The following is a 22,501-nucleotide window of genomic DNA, read 5'->3' as shown; positions in this document are numbered from 1 at the left end:
TATCCAGAGACCCTCAACAGTACATAGCAGATAATATAATCCCGTTACTGAATACATTTAGGAGGAAGACATAAGTGTGGAAACGCCTGCCATTATCTGTGGCAGGTCTCTGTAATTTAATCAAAATGATATGGATGCTGCAGCTTCTCTATGTATTGCATAATTCCCCAATTTGGTTATATAAAATGTGGTTTCAAAAGACAGACACAGTGTTTAGGGAACTGATCTGGAAGGGTGGGTCGGCAAGAATTCGATTGAGTACTTTACAGTTACAAAAACAGGAAGGAGGAGTAGCGCTCTCACACCCCTTTAGCTACTTCCTTGCGTCACAACTCCAGTATATGGGGGGGGGGTGTAATTTAGAAGGGGGAGAGGCAGGGAGAAAAATACTCCTAAAAAACACACCACATGACTCAATAGTGAAAGCTCTGGAGGCAGGATCCTTTCCATTAGGACTCCCTACTTTGAGTTTAATGACGAGAGTGTGGGATACAGCAAAGGCCATATTAAAATACAAAGGATTTAATGAGCATACCCCCTTATGGAAGAATAGCAAATTGGGAGAACTGCAGAAGATGGGGACAGTAAGAGAATGGGAGAGATGTGGAATAAAATGTATCGCTCAGCTATACCAAGATGGTGCCCTGAAAACCTTTCAGGAACTGAGAGACTATTTTGCTCTACCAAATAAATCCTTCTATAAGTATTTGCAGGTCAGGCACGCACTGGAGGAGCAGTTTAGAGGGAGGACTTTAGAATGGAGCACAATCCCAGTTCTTCAAAAAATTATTAATGCAGAAACAGGGAAAGGTTTAATTTTGAAAATATATACACATATAAACAAGGGGAGAATGGGAGGGATAGAGACCCCTATGTATAAGAGGAAGTGGGAAAAAGATGTGGGAGATATCTCTGAAATACAATGGAATAGAATTCTTGAACTGGCTCCGTTGGTATCACTCTCTCCCTCTCAGAGGATGTCACATCTGTTCTTATTATATAGAACCTATTATACTCCTCGTAAAATTTTTCCAATTCGGCCAGATGCAAGCTGCCCCTGGAGGGAGACGTGATTCACATGTTTTGGAGATGCCGAAGTCGATCCCTTACTGGACGGAGGTGACAGGAACCATTGATTGGGTGTTTGGAACCTCCGCCAGGATGGAGGTGAAGTATTGTCTCCTAGGATTAGTTGAAGGAGTTGGAAACCCAGGAAGTAGCCAGACGGCAGTTCTGAGATGCCTATTTTTTAAGATGGTTGTCGGTGTCACCTCCGTCCGGTAGAGAATGGATAAATAGCATGAATGTGGTAATTCTTAAAGAGAAAGCGTTATATATAAAACAAGGGACTTTAAAGAAATATGACAAGATGTGGAAACCTAACCTAATCCCCTGTTAGGCTACCCAAGATATGAATGATTTTTTTGTTGTTGTTATATTCTTATCTGATAAGGCGATGGGAGGGAGGGGGGCTGAGGGGATGTTTGCTTTTGATGTATTTTGTAAACAAAATAAATATCTTAATAAAGAAATAATAAAAAAAAGAGGGGGGCCTGACGGGGGGGTACTTTCCAGGTGTTGTACCCTCTTGCATTTACGGTGGGGGGTATCTTCTTCAGCAAAGCATAACTAGTCTCTTCAGGAGGAAATGAATGTGGTGAGGGAGGTGACCAACTAGGGGGAGTGCTGGGGATGTGTATCAGTCAGATTCAGGTACTGCAGCTTGTGGCAAGATACACTATATGAGATAGGGGGAGGGTTAATTCCATTGGAACAGGCGGGACTACAGTAATAAGCTCTGTATCTTTTTGGGCTCAGCATGATAACAGACACGTGAGAAAAAATGAAGACAGGAAATAAAAAAATAGAACAAACAAAAAAGGAAAAAAAAAAAGGTTTTTGTACTTGTACGTTTGTATTTCTGTCCTGGGTATAAACAGTAGAGAGCCTCTTAGCCCTTGTACACACGGTCGGCCATTCCGACAACCAAATCCATCAGATTTTGTCCGACGGATTTTGTCCGAAACTGTTGCATACACATGGTCGGACAAAGTTGTCGGAAAATCCGATCGTTCAGAACGTGATGACGTTATTTCGTTACGACGGGACTACGTTCAGGCTAGTAGCCAATAGCTTTAATGTAGGAATTTGATCTGAGCATGCGTGGCACTTTGTCCAAATGGAATTCTCTACACATGATCGGACAAGGTCCGATCGGATCATGTTGTCGGAAAATTTTACCGACAAGTTGGAAAACTTGGTCCATCAGATACTCCGACGGAAACAGTCCGATGGAGACCACACACAGTCGGATTATCTGACAAAACGGTCCGATCGGACACATTCCGTCGGAATCTCCGACCATGTCTACAAGGGCTTAGTGATTACAGCATGCCCTGTGAGGCAGGGGGGGGGGGGCTTTCGTGGGGCTTGGGTGCTGGTTTTGAGCCATTAGGGCTGGGATGGATCTTGTTGCAGATGGCGAGCATTGTCTCCGGTACCGTGCATTGTGCGCATCCATCGATTATTCTCTTGCCTGTTGGTGCTTTAGACCTGGGGTGTAGAAACCTGTATACCAGTTTCAGACTTCGACAGGTAGTAGATCAAGTATATGGAAAAAAGCATTTAGTTTCTCTGGAACCCTCAGTTCGGCCCTGGTGGGTTGCTGACAAGCAGAATAGTGATTTGTGATCGTTAGTGGGTCCACAGGACACCTAGGAGTGGACATAGGTCTCTGCGGTGCTTGAGAGCGATGGCTGAGAGGTCCTCATAAATGTGTATGTCACAGCCCTCATGGGTTAGCTGTGTTCTGTTTGCAGGCTTTTCTGAGAATTTCCTCCTTGATTTTGAAGTCGGTAAGGCAGCACACAATGTTCCTTGGTGGGTCTGTGTCTCTGCCTCGTGGTCTGATGCCCTGTGTATGCGTTCCATATTAATGAGTGTCTACGAGGGTTTGTCAAGTAGGTAGTTGAATAGTAGTTGATTGCTGAAAACATCTATATACAGTATATTTACATTATTGATTATAGAGAGATTTCAGAGTGAGTTAGATGCTGCTGTTTATTGCTGAAAATACCTATCCAAAGTTACACTGTGTCAAAAAACACTAACAGTGTGTTGTACAGTACTAAATGTGATTAGGAAGATATTAATGAGAGTTTCCAAGGAGATTTAGATGCTGCTGATTATTGCTGAGAATGTCTATATTATACATTGAGGCACAAAGACAATAATTTACTACGACTATCACATCTGTGTTGAAACTATGCCTCAATGCTAATATGCAAATTGACATTACCAAGCATTTATGAAACTGTAAGTGACTACTGCTAATATGATAGATGTGTTCAGAGGTATCACTAAACTTGGCAGACAATAAGGTATCAGGCTGGTTACCTCTCAGGTAAAATGTATGTTTTGTCCAACAAAATTATTGCTCAGCAAGGTACAATTAACAAAATAATGAGTTTGAGTTTCAAGCTAAACATTTTACAGCAGTTGACAGCTAAAGTATTATCCTGGAAAGCTTTGGAAGCCTCTACAAGATCAGCCTCTAGCCATTTATATAATCTGCTCAGGTTTTTGGGATGCTAGCCATGTCCAGGTCAAACAGACAGTAGATTTATGAGCTTCTCAAGGGGTGATGTAATAGAAGATTTATTCAGGGAGAATATTGCTTAAGCAAGCTATGGGTGTAGCTGAAGGGTCACTAAGTAATGAATGAAGAAAAGCAACCAAACTAAATTCCATTTGTTAGACATTAGAAAATGGAGAGTGATGATTGTACATCATGATTAGACAATAAGGAGGATGGGTGTTAAAGCAATTAGGAGCAGAGAAATATGTTACCAAAACACAATCAATACAAGAAAAAGTAGCGTTAGAGTGTGAATAAAGCATACAGAAATGCTCATTGCAATGAAATTCAAGCCAAGTGTCAACAATACTGTGTTGAGTTAACAATTCCTGATATTGTTTGATATTGTTGGGCAGGTGTCAGTTGAGGCATGAAAGTGGTGACACCATGAGGATCACGGAGATCAAAATGGGAATAAAAACAACAATCTAGAATCATGTGAGGGAAACACTAATGCCGTGTACACACGAGCAAATTGTCCGGCGTACTTAGTCCGGCAAACAATCCAGCGGATAGTCCGGCGGACTTTCTACCGAACGGACTTGGCCACATACGGACAAACAGAAAGTCCGCCGTTTGCTAGCACGATGACGTACAGCACGTACGACGGGACTAGAAAAGGGAAGTTCAATAGCCAGTAGCCAATAGCTTCCTTTTTCGTACTTGCTTCTGAGCATGCATCATTCTTAGTCCACGGGACTAGCATACTGACAAACGTATTGTCCGCTGAAACCCAAGTTTATGCTGGAAAAGCCAGCTGAAGCCCACACACGATCGAATTGTCCGGTGAAATGCGTTTCATCAGACTAAGTACGCCGGACAATTCGATCATGTGTATGCAGCATAATAAGAAGTGTTTTATAAGTCTAAATTGTCCTGACTGCAGAGAAAGTATGTTGCAGTTGTTACTGGGTTATCATGGATCTTACTTATTAGAATATTGACTTACAGGTTCACATATTTGTTTACATTAAAAAAAGTGTCAAACAGCTATTTAAACTCCTCTTTACTTCATTTTAGTCAAAGCTAAAAAAAAAATGGAGAATGTAGAACACAAGAGTGTTGGAATTAAGCTTTGATAGAAATGTGTTGCTTGAAGGCAGACAATGTCTGCATGGGCTGATCAAAAATGACAAAAAGCTTTAACTCTTTTTACAGGTTGTTTCAGTCCATGTATATTCAAAGAGATTATAGGCAAGGAAATAGTGACTCTAAAATAACTATAGGGTTGATTTACTAAAACTGGAGCGTGCAAGATCGAGTGCAGCTCTGTATGGAAGCCAATCAGCTTCCAGATTGTTTTGTCATTGCTCAATTAACCACTTCAGCCCCTGAAGGATTTACCCCCTTCCTGACCAGAGCAATTTTTGCAATTTGGCACTCCGTCGCTTTAACTGATAATTGCGCGGTCGTGCGATGTGGCTCCCAAACAAAATTGGTGTCCTTTTTTTCCCACAAATACAGCGTTCTTTTGGTGGTATTTGATCACCCCTGCGTTTTTTATTTTTTGTGCTATAAACAAAAAAATAGTGACAATTTTGAAAAAAACGCATTATTTTTTTTTTTTTTTGCTATAATAAATGTGCCCCAAAAATATAAATAAAAATTATTTTTCCTCAGTTTAGGCCAATACGTATTTTCCTTTATGTATTTTTGGTAAAAACGAAATCGCAATAAGCGTTTATTGATTGGTTTGCGCAAAAGTTATAGCATCTACAAAATAGGGTATCGTTTTATGGCATTTTTATTAATATTTTTTTTTTACTAGTAATGGTGATGATCAGCGATTTTTATCGGACAATTTTGACACATTTTTGGGACCATTGGCATTAATACAGCGATGAATGTTTTAAAATTGCATTGATTACTGTACAAATGTCACTTGCAGTGAAAGGGTTAACCACTAGGGGTGGGGAGTGGTTATAACTATCTGGGGGATGGGCTTGTGTGACGTGGACACAGATCGCTGCTCCCGATGACAGGGAGCAGACGATCAGTGTCCTGTCATTAGGCAGAACGGGGAGATGCTGTTTACATTGGCATCTCCCCCTTCTTGAGCTCTGTGACACGATCACGTGTATCCCCGTGGCGATCGAGCCTGTGGGTCCCATGGGCATGGTCACGGAGCTTGCGAAAGGCGCGCGTGCGCATGGTGGGAATTTCAAAGTAACGTATGGGTACGTTACTTTGCCCAGCCGTGCCATTCTGCCAATGTATATATGCCGACATCAGTTAGAAGCTGATTGGCAACCATGTACAGCTGCACTCGGTTTTGCACTCTTCAGTTTTAGTAAATCAATTCATATCAGCTAAAAGACTAAATTAACAATACTTTTTACATTTTTTTCTTTTGATTTTCTAACAACAGGTATGTTTTTGTTTGTTTTTAAGTGCTTTGTTCTAGGTTTGCATAAAGTGCACCGAGAGGAAAACACAGCTTTATCTTTTACCAACATGGCTTTGTTGATAAATAAAGCCATGACTCTAACAATGTTTAATTTTTAGCAACAAAGCTGTTTTTCACCATGAAAGTGCTGATAATTTTAAGCAAATTACACCTAAGCAGTCTGCACAGGGAAATTTGAGCCCAATTTCAACAAAATTTTGGCAAATTTAATCCACTAATCTTTATTTATAGCCTAAGTTTCAACTGATGCAGATAGACACAAGTAATAAATATTGTATGCTATATTGATAAATTTGCTGTTCCATAATACCAGTCTTGATGAATCTAAAAACTTGTGTCTTCTTTTAATTGTTTATTACAGTATAACACCAGTGCTCATTAACACCAGTACCTAATTTTAACAGTTGAGGTTCCCACAGAAACATTTGCTTGATCTGACTTGTCAGTCTGGTGATTTTAGAGCCACATTCTTAGCTTTGGTGGCCCTCAGATAGTTTAACCATTTACCGGAATTCAGCCACACTTTTTTGTAGCCGAATATTTAATATTTTGACCTTTTTTTCGATAAAATATTACACGTATTATTACTTTATTTCACGAAGTACAGGAATTTTATTGGAATTCAGTTAGTGGGTCCTCAGTAGACCTAACACATATATTGATTCTACTAATTTTTGCCCCCTCTTTCCTTTTAGTTTTACTTGCCTGAGCTAAATAAAGCATCCATCTTGCCTCCCTACAGATATAAGCTGAGTACTTTGGCTATCTTAAGGGTGCAATTAAAGCCATTTCAGTCCATGTGACTGCTACTGGACCCTACAGAATAGGAGTCCTAGAGCTAAAGCATCTCGGAATTACATTTGGATAAATAATATATAAATAGCTCAAAATCTACAAAATTGTTAAAAAAGGGATTAAAATTCAATTTTACTGAGTTATTATAAAAAAAGATGGAGACTCCTTATAATTTAGCTATGGGCTCCCATCACAGATCGTGATGGTCGTTGTCTAAGATCTGCCACTTATCACCTCTTGTTCTGTTTTGGTACAGTTTGAGTGGTAGATACTGAATTGCATCTTCAAGCTGAAGATAAGTTATTTATTTTTGGCCTCAGAGCATAGAAATTCCCTACAAGAACAGTACAGATTTATTTATTTTTCATCTTTTTGCCTAGCCTTTTTTTTATTCTGTCTTTAAAAGCTACTCTAGAAATATTTCATCTTATTACCATGAACCAAAGAACTGGTGTGGTACATTGATGACAATTATAGGTATACATCATCAGAGAATAATTTAATAGCCCCAGTGTTAGTAATGGCTTTTTTTCCAATACTATTTATATACACATGTTAACCAGTAATAATGCTATAAATCCACTTTTAGTATGTGTTAAAGTTAATGGACCATTAGACTTAAAATATCAAGCTTTGTATCAGCAATCATGTTTATTTACATGCGGCAGAAGATATACAGCTAATGTAATTTTCAATTCTCTGCTGTCACATCATGTGATGGTTTTTATTGCTATTCACGATATATGGTTTGTTGGCAATTAATAAGAATATTATTAATTGTTACCTCGTGATTTGTGTTCTTTAATCCTTCAATGAGAACATATGCAAATAGTATGTGTATTAGTGTATGTATGTAATACAATCTTACATTTAGTAAATCATATAAACCGACCTTTGTATCCTTTTGCTTTATTTACTACATGGATTATCTATATACAAATTATAGTATTAGCAAATTGGATGTATTGCACTTCATCAGATGTGTGCTTTACAGTATATCTTCCAATTTAGTTTCAAATTTACAAAACCTTCTGAAACTATTCTAAAATAAATCTATAAAAAAAAAAACATTTCCATTAATGGTAATTAAATATTTAAAGGGCATGCAAGATTTCAGTTGTGAAATCTGATTTTCCTCTAATCAGACAAAGAAATCGTATGAAACAATATCATTATATTATTATTATTATCTCTTGTATAAAATCAGGTGTTTTTAACCATAGTGTACCTAAACATTATGTTAAATGTCATAATAAAAATCTGGCAGGTACCACCTTTTTAGCCATAGATAAACTCTCTCCTCATTGGAGAGGTAGTTATATTAGGAGGGAAATCTCTTGCCCAGAAACCATATCTGTCATTATACAAAAAAATTAACTCTTTTTATCTATCAATCGCTTTTTATCTAAGAACAAGCTTGTTTCATCTATAAATCTATATGTGTGAACCCCTCTTTTTTTTAAATAAAAGACCTTACGGTATTACACTATCTGGATCCATTTGCCTTTCATGTCTAATGCCACTGGAATAGTTTAGCACTTGCTACAAGCTTTGGATTTCGCTTGTTTGAAAGTGGAATCATCCATCATCCATCCTCGAGGTCCACCTTCAATTTCATTGCTTCATACCTCAAGGGCTCTAGGGTACATGCATTCACTTTATGCGGTAATATTCACTATTTTTACATATGCACTTGTGTTGATAACTATTTACACCAAGTTGGTGTTTCCAATTAAGATGGACTAATATGTTGTGTCAATATTCCTTTATTTTCACATGGTTTAGCTTATTTTCATGTTTTCATTATCAGCATTTTTCAACTAAAATGGACTAATACGTTGGGTTATTTTTTTCCTTAATTTTTTCTTTTTGTTTATTTAAATATGGTTTAGTTCATTTACATCTTAATATTGGTGTATTTTATTCAATGCCTTGAACGCTGCACTATAGTTTTATTTATCATTATTTCATTTTGTGTCTAGTTGAGTGTTGGCGGCTCCCCTATTTATTTTTTTCCCTTGCACAATTTTTCTCCCATTTATCTTTCCAGTTTAAATAAGAGCCTTGCAGCAAACATTTTTTCAATAAAAGACTATGATATAGGCTAAGATGCTTGCTTTCATGCATTGTTCATTGCATACTATTTTTTTGCAAACAAATTAAAAATTGGATGGTAAGATTCAAAAATTTCCTTAACAAGACATGACTTCCACTTTCACTCACTGAAGTGTTTTAATAGCTTTTAATTTTTTATAAACCAAAATGCATTCACAAGATGTTTAGCATGCAGCGGTTTTTAACTTCATGCTGAGCAATACAATGCAATTTAGACTTTGGATATTTTTGGTCCAATCAGACTCTCAATCTGTTTCTGTACAAACAACATGGGGTGGGAGGAGCACTGAGACAACTGTACACAGTTGATTAAATCAGGTTAGAAATTCAACTAGTTCAGTAGGGACACAAATCCAGGAAGGAGCCCCCACACTGTGCATTCTCAGGTGCCAGTGTTTAAAAAAAAAAAATTACAATATATATATATATCATTTTTTCATGTGTATTGTATAGTGTTGCATTAGCCATTGTCAACAAAAAAATATTAGTCACAATAAATCAGGAGGATCTTTCGATGGAAATTGTAGAAATAAATTTAGGTTAAATTGTGATTTTTGGCTGTTTTCACTGGTGCAATTTTGCTTTAATTTGTTCATGAGTCATGGACCCACCTTTTAACTATCTTGGGCCTATTCCTGTGGTAAAAAAAACATTGTCTTATTAGCCTTTTTATTATTTACAGATAGAAAAAAAAAAAACAGACAGCAAAAAAAGTAAATGAAAAAATGTAAAGCCACAGTAAACCAATAATGATCAATGAAAAATACATGAAAAACACAGCCAACTGTGGGACTTTTAATGTATCAATAAATGAAGAATATAGAAGAAAAATATTTTATTAATGTTAATAAAAACATTTTCATGAAAAATCCCTTATTTGCACCTCAAAGTTCAAATCATATATTTATACAGATACTACCGCATGTTTCGCTTTGAGTGAGCTTATTCAGGAGATTCTAAATTACTGTATGAAATGATTACTAAAAAAGTAAAACAATAAAATTGGGATTAATTACCGCAAATTTCATAATTCATCATTTATAAAAAAATACAGGTGCTCAAAAATACACACTTATAATTATATTAAATCTTTCCAAAAAAGAAACATTTTTTTTACAATCAAGCATTAAAGGACCTACCGAGTATGCAAACTTTGCACACTACGATGCGTTTTGATTATTGATTATTGAATATTTCCAGCAGATGACTCCATGTCAGAAGCATGATAACCACAGGTAGGCAATGTGCAGATAATAATTGAATCCTAAAAAAGGAAACATATCTCTCTACTGGAAGTGGTATCATAGGGGGGGGGGCTATGAACGCGGCTTCAGCTGCCATTCCCTGTCAGAGGATCTTGAAAGAGAGAGAGGATATCATCTCTCCTCACCCTACGCATTCTTAATTTAATACTGCCGGCAGATAAGCTTAATATGTAGTCCACTTTCTTTGACTACCAACTATGTACAAACTTTGATTACTTGTTGAAAACTATCACTTTCTGTTTGGCTTGTGTTTTTAAGCAAGCCAGTCTTGATACCACTTCCATTTGGGATAATAAAATTCTAAACACTACCGGCTGTGATGTCATCTGGAGGCCCCACCCATTATGATGTCACAGCCCAGGGCATGATGGGATGTTGATGTCATAATGGGCATGGCCTCTAAATGATGTCACCTGGCAACCCTGCCCCATGCCAATATAAGTAGTGGTACACTGCACACCCAGCATTATTGCGGGAGAGAGCGTTGAGTCAACATCAGAACAACAGAGAGAGAACACAGCGGAGAAGACCCGGCAAAAGAGTAAGAGGACCCAGAAAAAGAGCGAGAAGACAGCGGAGAAGAGCCAGCAGAGGCAGAAGACAACGAACAGAGGGAGAAGAACTGGCAGAGACAGAAGACATCGCTAGAAGAGGGAGAAGAGCTGGAGAGGGAAGAAGAAGTCAGAAGAAATGACAGAGCTGCCTTAATAAAATACTTGTGTACTGTGCTTTGTTTTTGACACTTTCTTTTAGGTGAACGAGTCCTGGTCCCGATGGGGAAGACGCAGGGTGGAAGCCGTGGTCAGACCGGGTAGGTTCATAGTATCCTGCGCTGAAGGGAGCTGAATGGGCTTGGAAACCTGCCTGTGCTCAGGAACCAACGTGGCCCGAGCACATGCAAGTGAAACGCGTAGTCAAGGCAACCATGCTGCTTGCGGGTCACGCTGGTTTCCGAGCACATGCAGGTTTCTAAAGGTCACATTGGACTCCACCCGCATGACCCTACCCAGTTTGACCTTGGCTCCCACCCCACGGCTTCCCCATCTGGACCAGGACAGCTCCATCTGTCCCTCTACAGGAGCAGCTACACGCCTACCGGTACACCGGTACACCGAGCTATGATTAAGCACTGTTTACAGCATGAAACACATCAGTTCTTCTGTCCGTTCTGCTGTGGCATGTATTTTTGATCCCTTTTTTTAATAAAAGGCAATTTTTGGAGTGTGGCTGTCCAGAATTTCTTCATTTTTTTTTTGCCCATTTCAAGCCTCACAAACTCCTGGGGAGGATGGAGCCCCAAACACTAATCAGCACATGATATAAGGTGCACAACTGCACGATCAGCCGATCGTGATTCAATGCCATTTTACCTTATGACCTGAAGCAAACCTGTCATAAATCCTCCAGGGGATGGAAGGTGGCACCACCTCACTTTTACAGAGTTTGGAAGGGGACCCACACCCACTGCTGCTCACCGCCATTCCCAGGTTCTCCCGTCCCATCGACACATTTGGGACCACTACAAACTGCTGCACTGACTGCCCACAGAGGTGAAGGAAGAACATCCATTCCTCCCCCTCGTCTGTGATGAATGAAGTTGTAAGCAACAATAATTTCATCACTTCTGGTTGTTTCAGTATACTGTTTATACTGGTATACTGGTATTAGCCAGTGAAGAAATCAGTCAAACTGATCTCGGCACTCAGTGCAGCATATATATGAGGATCACTGTGAGCCTCAGAATGAGAACAATAATTCTAACACCAGAGCTCTCATTTAGCTATAAACTGGTAACCTGTAAAGGTTTTTAAAACATTGTCTGTGGAGGTTTTTAGGTACCATAGTCTGTTGCCATTTCACAGGCATTGCAAAACTTTAATTCTTGACAAGACTGGTATCTGTATCTGTTTACTCAGCGCAACATAATCTTATATATTTATGGGTATTACATTGTATTTGTGTACAATAAAATGCATTTAATGTATTTTTTCTAGAAACATTGTGTGTGATTAATAGCTATGCAAATACCCTGTAACAAAAAATCACAATAGGAACAATTTTATTCTTCAAGGCCTCTGCTCTTCCGAAAAATATATAATGATTGGGGGTTTTCTAGCAGAAAAAATGCTGATTTTTGCATGTATGTGAAAAATGTGAAAATTGGCCTGGATGCAAAGTGGTTAAAAAACTCCAGATGACAAAATGGAACAGAAGGTAAGTGTACCACTTTAAATGAATAATCATAAATAACAAACGTGCACTCACATGACCCCAGCGTGGTGTGTGCCTCTCATAATCTGCTTGTGGTGAATGGTTTGTATCTTGGACAGAGATACAGTCCAATATGCACACAAAGGGTGTGCTTTCTTCACATCTTCCAGCAGACTTGTAAAAGCAGAGCATGTTAGCACCCAGTGTCTGCCAGTTGTCTCTGGGGCTGTGAGGAGAGATGCATCAATAATGTACTGACAGGATGAGTCACAGGCTCTTTGCACAATATGCACAGTGGGTTGCCATGATGACATGTTTCAGGGGTGTGCTCCCTTCTCAAGTCTGTCAGCAACACTATCTCTAGGTGTATAAACACAGGAAACATAATCTTAATGGATTAACCTCTTCACCAACTGACTCCAGTACCCACCGCAAAAGAGCAAATAATAAATGAAAAAAAAAACAATGGCATAGATACTGTATATATATATATATATATATATATATATATATATATATATATATATGATATAAAAAGTCTACACGCCCCTATTAAAATGTCAGGTTTATGTGATGTAAAAAGATGAGGCAAAGATAAATAATTTCAGAACTTTTTCCCCCTTTATTTGTGACCTCTAAACTGTACAACTCAATTGAACAACAAACTGCAATCTTTTAGGTGGAGGGAAGTAAAAATAAAAGAATAAAATAATATGGCTAACTAATACTTTGTTGAAACACCCTTTGATTTTGGGTATGAGTCTATCAGAATGGCACATCTTAACTTGGCAATATTTGGACACTCTTCTTTGCAAAACACCCCAAATCTGTCAGATTGTGAGGACATCTGTGCACAACCCTGTTCAGATCACCTCACAGATTTTCAATTAGATTCAAGTCTGAGTTCTGGCTGTGCCATTCCAAAACGTGAATCTTCTTCTGGTGAAGCCATTCCTTTATTGATTTTTATGTATGCTTTCGGTTATTGTCATGCTCAAAGATAAAATTCCTTTTCATGTTCAGTTTTCTAGCAGAAGCCGGAAGGTTTTGTGCAAATATTGACTGGTATGTGGCACTGTTCACAATTCCCACTACCTTGATGAAGGCCCCTGTTTCAGCTGAAGAAAAACAGCCCCAAAGCATGATGCTGCCACTGCCATGCTTAACGGTGGGTATGGTGTTCTTTTGGTGATGTGCAGTGTTGTATTTGCACCAAACATATGTTTTGGAATAATGGTAAAAAAAGTCAACCTTGGTTTCTTCAGACCATAACACATTTTACCACGTGCTTTTGGAAAGACTTCAGATGTGTTTTTGCTAAATTTAGCCAGGCTTGGATGTTTTTCTTGGTAAGAAAAGGCTTCCGTCTTGCCACTCCACCCCATAGCCCAGACATATGAAGAATAATGGAGATTGTTGTCACATGTACCACGCCAATACTTGCCAGATATTCTTGCAGCTCCTTTAATGTTACTGTAGGCCTCTTGGCAGCCAGTTTTCTTCTCGTTTTTCATCAATTTTGGAGGGATATCCAGTTCTTGGTAATGTCACTGTTTTGCCATATTTTCTCCACTTGAAGATAACTGTCTCCACTGTGTTCCATGGTATATATAATGCCTGGGAAATTCTTTTGTACCCTTCTCCTGACTAATACCTTTTACCAATGAGATCCCTCTGATGCTTTGGAAGCTCACTGAGGACCATGGCTTTTCCTGTAGGATGCAACAAAAAAATTTCAGGAAAAGTGAATACACCCCTAAGTGAAAATGTCTAAATTGGGCCCAAAGTTTCAATATTTCGCCACCAATGGCCACCATTATTTGCCAGCATTACATTAACCCTCTTGGGCATGGAGTTCACCAGAGCTTCACAGGTTGCCACTGGGTCCTCTTCCACTCCTCAATGACAACATTACAGAGCTGGTGTTCCTCCACCTTCCATTTGAGGATGCCCTATGGGTGCTCAATTGGGTTTAGGTCTGCAGACATGCTTGGCCAGTCCATCACCTTCACCCTCAGCTTCTTTAGCAAGGCAGTGGTCACCTTAAAGGTGTGTTTGGGGTCGTTATCATGTTGGAATACTGCCCTGTAGACCAGCCTATGAAGGGAGGGTATCATGCTGTGCTTCAGTATGTCACAGTGCATGTTGGCATTCATGGTTCTCTCCATGAACTGTAGCTCCCCAGTGCCGGCAGCACTCATTCAGCCCCATACCATGACACTCCCACCACCATGCTTGACTGTAGGCAAGACACACTTGTCTTTGTACTCCTCATCTGGTTGCCACCACACACCCTTGACATCATCTAAACTAAATACATTTATCTTTGTCTCATCAGACCACAAGACATGGTTTCATTAATCCACGTCCTTGCTCTACTTGTATTCAGTAAACTGTTTGCAGGCTTTCTTGTGCATCATCTTTGGAAGAGGCTTCTTTCTGGAATGAAAGCCATGCCAACCAATTTGATGCAGTGTGCAGCGTATGGTCTGAGCACTGACAGGCTGACCCCCCCACCCCCTCAACCTCTGTATAAATGCTGGCAGCCCTCATACATCTTTTTCCCAAAGACAACCTCTGGATATGACACTGAGCATGTGCACTCAACTCTCTTTGGTCGACCATGGCGAGGCCTGTTCAGAGTGGAACCTGTCCTGTTAAACTGCTGTATGGTCTTGGCCACCGTGCTGCAACTCAGTTTCAGGGTCTTGGCAATATTCTTATAGCCTAGACAATCTTTATGTAGAGCAACAACTCTTTATTTCAGATCCTCAGAGAGTTCTTTGTCATGAGGTGCCATGCTAAACTTTTAGTGACCAATATGAGGGAGTGAGAGCAATAACACCAAATTGAACACACCTGCTCCCCATTCTCACCTGAGACTTTGTAACACTAACGAGTGACATAACACCGGGGAGGAAAAATAGCTAATTGGGCCCAATTTGGACATTTTCACTTAGGGGTGTACTCACTTTTGTTGCCAGCAGTTCAGACATTAATGGCTGCGTGTTGAGTTATTTTGAGGGTACAGCAAATTTACACTGTTATACAAGCTGTACACTCACTTCAGTGTTGTCACATGAAAAGATATAATATATTTACAAAAATGTGAGGCGTGTACTCATTTTTGTGAGATACTGTATATATATATATATATATATATATATATATATATATATATATATATATACACACACACACACATATATATATGCACACACACACATATCTATATGTATATAAATAAAAGATGACGGGACACGTTCTCCAATGCAAAATATTCTTTTATCTCTGACTGTTCTTCAAAACAAGACATTGTGATGCACAGTTACGAGCATACCATGCCCTTCATAAGGCTTTGTGCAACAATCTATACAAAGCTACACATTATTATACTCACATCACAGGGTGTTGCTTCACATGTGTATCACTTAATCCCATTACCACTCAAATGTACGTTAACCCTCCACAGACTAAATCTAGTGCACTTAAAATCTGCATCATCACAGTGCGCATGCCCGGGAGCTCCGTAATGGATGCCTAATAAGGAGCTCCGCATCACCCCAGCCGCCGGAACACACAGCACCCGGCACAGGCAGACAGAGTGGTCCACAAGTGGCGGCAGGCATAGGGGAGATATCCGGGCATCCCCGTATGCCCGGAACGAGCGCCAGGCGTGACCTTGGGCCGCAATTCGCCCAGGCTCGGCAGACAGGGTGTACCAATTGGGCTGCCGTCACACAGACACACGCAGCCAGCGAGGAGAGGAGCCCTGAGCAGAGGCAAGTGATTCACCCAGCCACCCTAACTTACTCCCAAGTTACCCAGGGAACTCCACATCCTCCCCTAGCTCCCTCTCCAGCCTCCACGGAGTCCTTTCTAGGCCACACAATGGAGGATTACTCCCTCTCCCCCATGGGGCCTGCTCTTCCCCATCAGCACAATACTCCAGCCCCAGTCTTTCAGGCCCAGGACCAGGCCTCTCTGCAGCAGGATTTATTCATCAAACTTTCTGAGTTACTGGAAAAGGGGCTAGCCAAAACTGCTGACAAGATCACCAGTGAGCTCAAATCTGACTTTACCAATTTAGGGTCCAGAATGGAGGCAATTGAACAAAAATTTGACTTAATGGTCTCGAAGACCAACCAAAATGCAGCACACATTCAAGTACTCCAGGACCAGCTGGACGTGGCCCTCTCAAGGATCGATGAGCTCGAGAACTGCTCCAGGAGATGCAACTTTAGAATCTGCGGTCTCCCAAAATCGGTTTCCGATATCTACCAGGCAGTACAGGGGCTTCTCAAGGAACTGATACCCAACATAACCCTCCATCGCCTGGAGCTGGACAGGGCCCACAGGGCCCTAGGGCCCCCCAGGAAAGACGGGTCTTCGAGAGAAGTTATCGTCAAACCGCACTTCTACAATGTAAAAGCGGAGGTCATGCGACAAGCGAGCACCAAAGTTTTGTGCCTGGGACACCAGATACAAATATTCACAGACCTCTCACCCACTACCATCCAAAAAAGGAGATCACTAAAACCGCTCCTGTCGGCCCTAACGCAACAAGACATCAAGTACCGATGGGCCTTCCCATTTGCGGTCAAATTCTCTATTCAAGGTAAACCGCACTCCTTTTCCAGCCTACTGGAGGGTGAAAAGCTTCTCTTGCGTCTCAAATTGATATCCCAAGAAGCCCCCATGGACTGTGCTAACGCTCCCCCGAATTCCTCCAAACGCCCAACCACCAACAAGCCCAGTCTCGCCCCTCTGGGTCACTGGAAGGTTCAAAAAATCCAACGACGGAAGACCACCCTAAAATGAGGGCCTCGACCATGTCATCCTTTGCCCCTGTCTGGGCGCCATCCTCGCCAAAAAAAGAAACGGCGACCCACCCTGTTGAAGGAACTTTTTGCTCCTAACCCCTGTTGCTATTTTTATTGGCCTTTTCCAGTTGATAATCAAGATTGAACCACTCTGGACGACACGATGGAGATTATGGATTTGAGACTCCTTAACAGCCGCACTCCCGCGACTGGGGACATCCCTAACGCAAAACTTTTTTTTTTTTTTAGTTTTGAGTGCTGTTTTTTATCTGCTCAGACGCTATACCCGGTCTCTGCGGGTATACTTGGCCACTGAGAAAGCTTGAGCAGCTCCATCTCCCCACGGCCCTGGAGGCGGGGGCCTCCCCCTGACGTTGTCTGGAGTGTCGCCCCAGGCAACTTTCTTGGGGCAGGGCTCCAGATGATGCTGTGGCGGACGTGTCCAATTGGTCGCTGTGGTTATCTTCTACTATGTATTATCCAGTTATGCAAGTTTGAATTTGACTACGTTTGAAAATGCTGTGTTTCATCCCCTTTTCTGTTACAATGAGCAAGTTAGGCCCGGGGTGACACCCTGCACCTCCTCCTCTCCCGTGGATCCCGGTTTCGGTATCTGAGAGATGGGACGTTAGCCCCCTTCATATAGGCGGCAGACGGAAAGTGTTAGGAGTCCGAATGGTCTTCTTAGAAGACTTATGGTATCATGTTATTCCCCCCCTCCCCTTTCCTCTTTCTAACTCTCTCTTTTCGTTTTTGAAATTTTGAAGATGCACACAAATTGGGATTCAAACTGGGGATTTCCCTCCTGATCCCATGCCTAATGTCAACATGTGCTAGCTCTCATCATGGGGGATCAATGGACGTGTTTTGGGAGGGCAACCCCTTCCTCTCCACTACTTTAGTTGCGAGGAGGGGGGTGGCACCCACAAAACGCGTACATTGATATCCTCTGGTGGCAGATGGCACATGTTGGCACACTGTGTGCATCTTCAAAACTTGACTTTTAAAATACTTTAAAACTTTTTAAAAAAACCAAAAATACACAATAAAAAAGGGTTACATTTTTGTGTGTTTTAGATTCTCCCTAAAACATCAATGATGTGCTTCATTTTTTGTTGAACATCATTGATGTTTTGCTTTAGATTTTCTAAATCGCATTTGCACCCCATTCTCTCCCCAATGAGGATCTGGGCACTTTCACTTATGAAATGAGATTATTCTTCCACAACATCCACAACACCTAAAAAAAAAAAAAAAACACACCATGTAATATAAATATGCAGGAACAGATATATTACCTGAAACTGTGGTCTCAGACACTTACCTGTTGTGGTCCTTGGACCCCTCCTATTCTCACTCTATATCTCTTTCCCGGGCCAGTTGATAACCTCCCATGGTTTCCAATACCACCTCTATGCCAACGACACCCAGATCTATCTCTCCGCTCCTCAACTCAGCCCTTCAATCTCCTCACAGATCTCCAACTTACTGAATGCCATATCAGTATGGATGTCACACCCCTTCCTCAAACTCAATCTTTCTAAAACTGAGCTTGTTATATTTCCTCCTTCACGATCCCCCCGTGACTTCACCATTAATATCAACAACACAACCATTGGTCCCTCCACACATGCCAGGGTCCTGGGTGTAATCCTTGACTCTGACCTTTCCTTCAGCCCCCACTGGCTAAATCCTGCCGCCTTCACCTCCTCAACATTTACAGAAGCCACCCCCATATTCTATGCAGCTATTACCTTTTGTACCACCACCCCTCCCTTTAGAATGTAAGCTCTAAGAGCAGGGCCCTCCTGTACCTTTTGTATTGTACTGTAATTGTGTTGTCCCCCCTTATACATTGTAAAGCGCTGCATAAACTGTTGGCGCTATATAAATTGTGTATTATAATAATAATAATGGTCTGGTAAAAGATGCAAGCTGTTGTATGAACACAGCCTGGGGATAGATATGTCATCTGCTGCTGTTCCTGATCTCTTTTAGTACTGGACCGGATTGTGCTCACTATTATATGAACTCCTCAGGCCACCAATTGTGACTGTAAAATAATTGATGTGTGCCCTGGGGTACAAAGGCTTCGCAAATTTCACAAGTTTCTCCAGTGTTGCCTTCTTATTTGTTTTGTTATGAATCATAATAAATGGATATTTATTTTTCACAAATACTTGCCTTGTGTTTTACTTCAAAAAGGACAGTTTGTTTGTGAGTAGGCAAGTACATTTCTAAAATACAATGTCAAATTAACAAGGGACACCAACCAACCTCTCCTTGAGGTAAAAAAATTACAAGATAATAATAGCGTTGTGGTAACTCAACACACAAAACGAGAAATAATATTATAGGGAGCACTAGGAAAAAATGCAGATCTTGATAAAAAACGACTGAAAAAAACAAAACACCAAAAAAAAGTATTATGGAGATCTGATGAAAAAAAATGTAATATTATTCATGAGATCACGAGAAATTATAAAGAAATCAGTTTCTGAGAACTCTGTGTGAATATGAGCAGCAAAACAACTTCATTCTTCTAGCATTCTAAAGAAGAAGAGTATGCACTGCATTAAAAGATTTCAAAATTTGTAGTGTGATGAATGTGCTATCTTTGTTACGAACTATAGTTTTACCAGACTGAGCCCTTCAGTCTTGTAATTTATTCAGAGCATGTTTGACACCGTGCATCGGAATTGTGCACACATGATCAAAATTTATGAGAACAGATTTTGTTGTCGGAAAATTTGAGAACCAGGTCTCACGTTTTATGCAACGGAAATTCCGATGGAAACTGTCCAATGGAGCCTACACGCGGTCGGAATATCCGACAACAAGCTCCGATCGCACATTTGCCGTCAGAAAGTCCATCCATGTGTACACGGCATTATACTTCATCTCTTAATACATAAGGAAAATGAATTCATTTACATATTTACACTAAACATTTAGTCAAATCATCATAGGAGAAACAAAAGGGAAACAAAACAGGAAAACATAAAAATCTGGTCTGTTTCTTTTTGAACTGACAATATTGGCATGATCCATCTCCAAAAACATTCCATGTTTCCTATCCTGTATGATTCCGTTCAATCTGAAAGAAAACCATGAAATACAATTCACATAAAAGTTCATAAAAATAAATATAGATCATAATCCCTTTTAATTCATTCAGGGTGATGGACCATAATTTGTTTATCCACCATACTTCATGTTTTAATATTAATATCCTATCACCCTCTCTCCAATCTCTAAGTGCCTCCTCTAGGACCATAAACCTCAGATCTGAATCTTTATGTCCCTATTCAAGAAAATGTCTAGAAACTGACAAACCTGGTTGCTTATGTCTAATAGTACTATGATGCTCAGCAATCCTGTCCTTAATCCTTTGACGTATATTAGATTTTAAGGGCATATCAACATGTAAATTACAGTGTCTTGCGAAAGTATTCGGCCCCCTTGAACTTTTCAACCTTTTGCCACATTTCAGGCTTCAAACATAAAGATATAAAATTTTAATTTTTTTGTGAAGAATCACTAACAAGTGGGACACAATTGTGAAGTGGAACGAAATCTATTGGATTTTTGAAACTTTTTTAACTAATAAAAAAATTAAAAGTGGGGCGTGCAAAATTATTCGGCCCCTTTGCATTAATACTTTGTAGAGCCACCTTTTGCTGCAATTACAGCTGCAAGTCACTTGGGGTATGTCTCTATCAGTTTTGCACATCGAGAGACTGAAATTCTTGCCTATTCTTCCTTGCAAAACAGCTCAAGCTCAGTGAGGTTGGATGGAGAGCGTTTGTGAACAGCAGTTTTCAGCTCTTTCCACAGATTCTCGATTGGATTCAGGTCTGGACTTTGACTTGGCCATTCTAACCGCTGGATACGTTTATTTGTGAACCATTCCTTTGTAGATTTTGCTGTATGTTTGGGATCATTGTCTTGTTGGAAGATAAATCTCTGTCCCAGTTTCAGATCTTTTGCAGACTCCAACAGGTTTTCATCCAGAATGGTCCTGTATTTGGCTGCATCCATCTTCCCCTCAATTTTAACCATCTTCCCTGTCCCTGCTGAAGAAAAGCAGGCCCAAACCATGATGCTGCCACCACCATGTTTGACAGTGGGGATGGTGTGTTGAGGGTGAAGAGCTGTGTTGCTTTTACGCCAAACATATCATTTTGCATTGTGGGCAAAAAGTTCGATTTTGGTTTCATCTGACCAGAGCACCTTCTTCCACATGTTTGGTGTGTCTCCCAGGTGGCTTGTGGCAAACTTTAGACAATACTTTTTATGGATATCTTTGAGAAATGGCTTTCTTCTTGCCACTCTTCCATAAAGGCCAGATTTGTGCAGTGTACCACTGATTGTTGTCCTATGGACAGACTCTCCCACCTCAGCTGTAGTTCTCTGCAGTTCATCCAGAGTGATCATGGGCCTATTGGCTGCATCTCTTATCAGTCTTCTCCTTGTCTGAGGGACGGCCAGGTCTTGGTAGGTTTGCAGTGGTCTGATACTCCTTCCATTTCAAAATGATCGCTTGCACAGTGCTCCTTGGGATGTTTAAAGCTTGGGAAATCTTTTTGTATCCAAATCCGGCTTTAAACTTCTCCACAACAGTATTATGGACCTGCCTGGTGTGTTCCTTGGTCTTCATGATGCTCTCTGCGCTTTCAACAGAACCCTGAGACTATCACAGATCAGGTGCATTTATACAGAGACTTGATTACACACAGGTGGATTCTATTTATCACCATTAGTCATTTAGGACAACATTGGATCATTCAGAGATCCTCGCTGAACTTCTGGAGTGAGTTTGCTGCACTGAAAGTAAAGGGGCCGAATAATTTTGCACGCACTACTTTTCAGTTTTTTATTTGCTAAAAAAGTTTAAAATATCCAATAGATTTCGTTCTACTTCACAATTGACTCCCACTTGTTGGTGATTCTTCACAAAAAATTTAAATTTTATATCTTTATGTTTGAAGCCTGAAATGTGGCAAAAGGTTGAAAAGTTCAAGGGGGCCGAATACTTTCGCAAGGCACTGTACATAGGAGGACTGACATGTATGATAGCCCTTCACCATAATCTTCTCACCATTACAAGGATGTATATAATGGTTACCTTTCATTATTAGACTGCACTGGATACAATTAAGACACGGAAAGCAAACCTTTCTCTTTTTACCCAAAAATTTAATTTTTACTTCATGCTCCCTTGGTTTGTATTCCGACCGTACCAATG

This window comes from Lithobates pipiens, unplaced genomic scaffold (genome assembly GCF_037356315.1).
Source record: "Lithobates pipiens isolate NorthernLeopardFrog02 unplaced genomic scaffold, aLitPip1_a1.2 Scaffold_1, whole genome shotgun sequence".
In the NCBI taxonomy this organism is placed as follows: Eukaryota; Metazoa; Chordata; class Amphibia; order Anura; family Ranidae; genus Lithobates; species Lithobates pipiens.
This window is presented reverse-complemented; position numbering follows the sequence as displayed.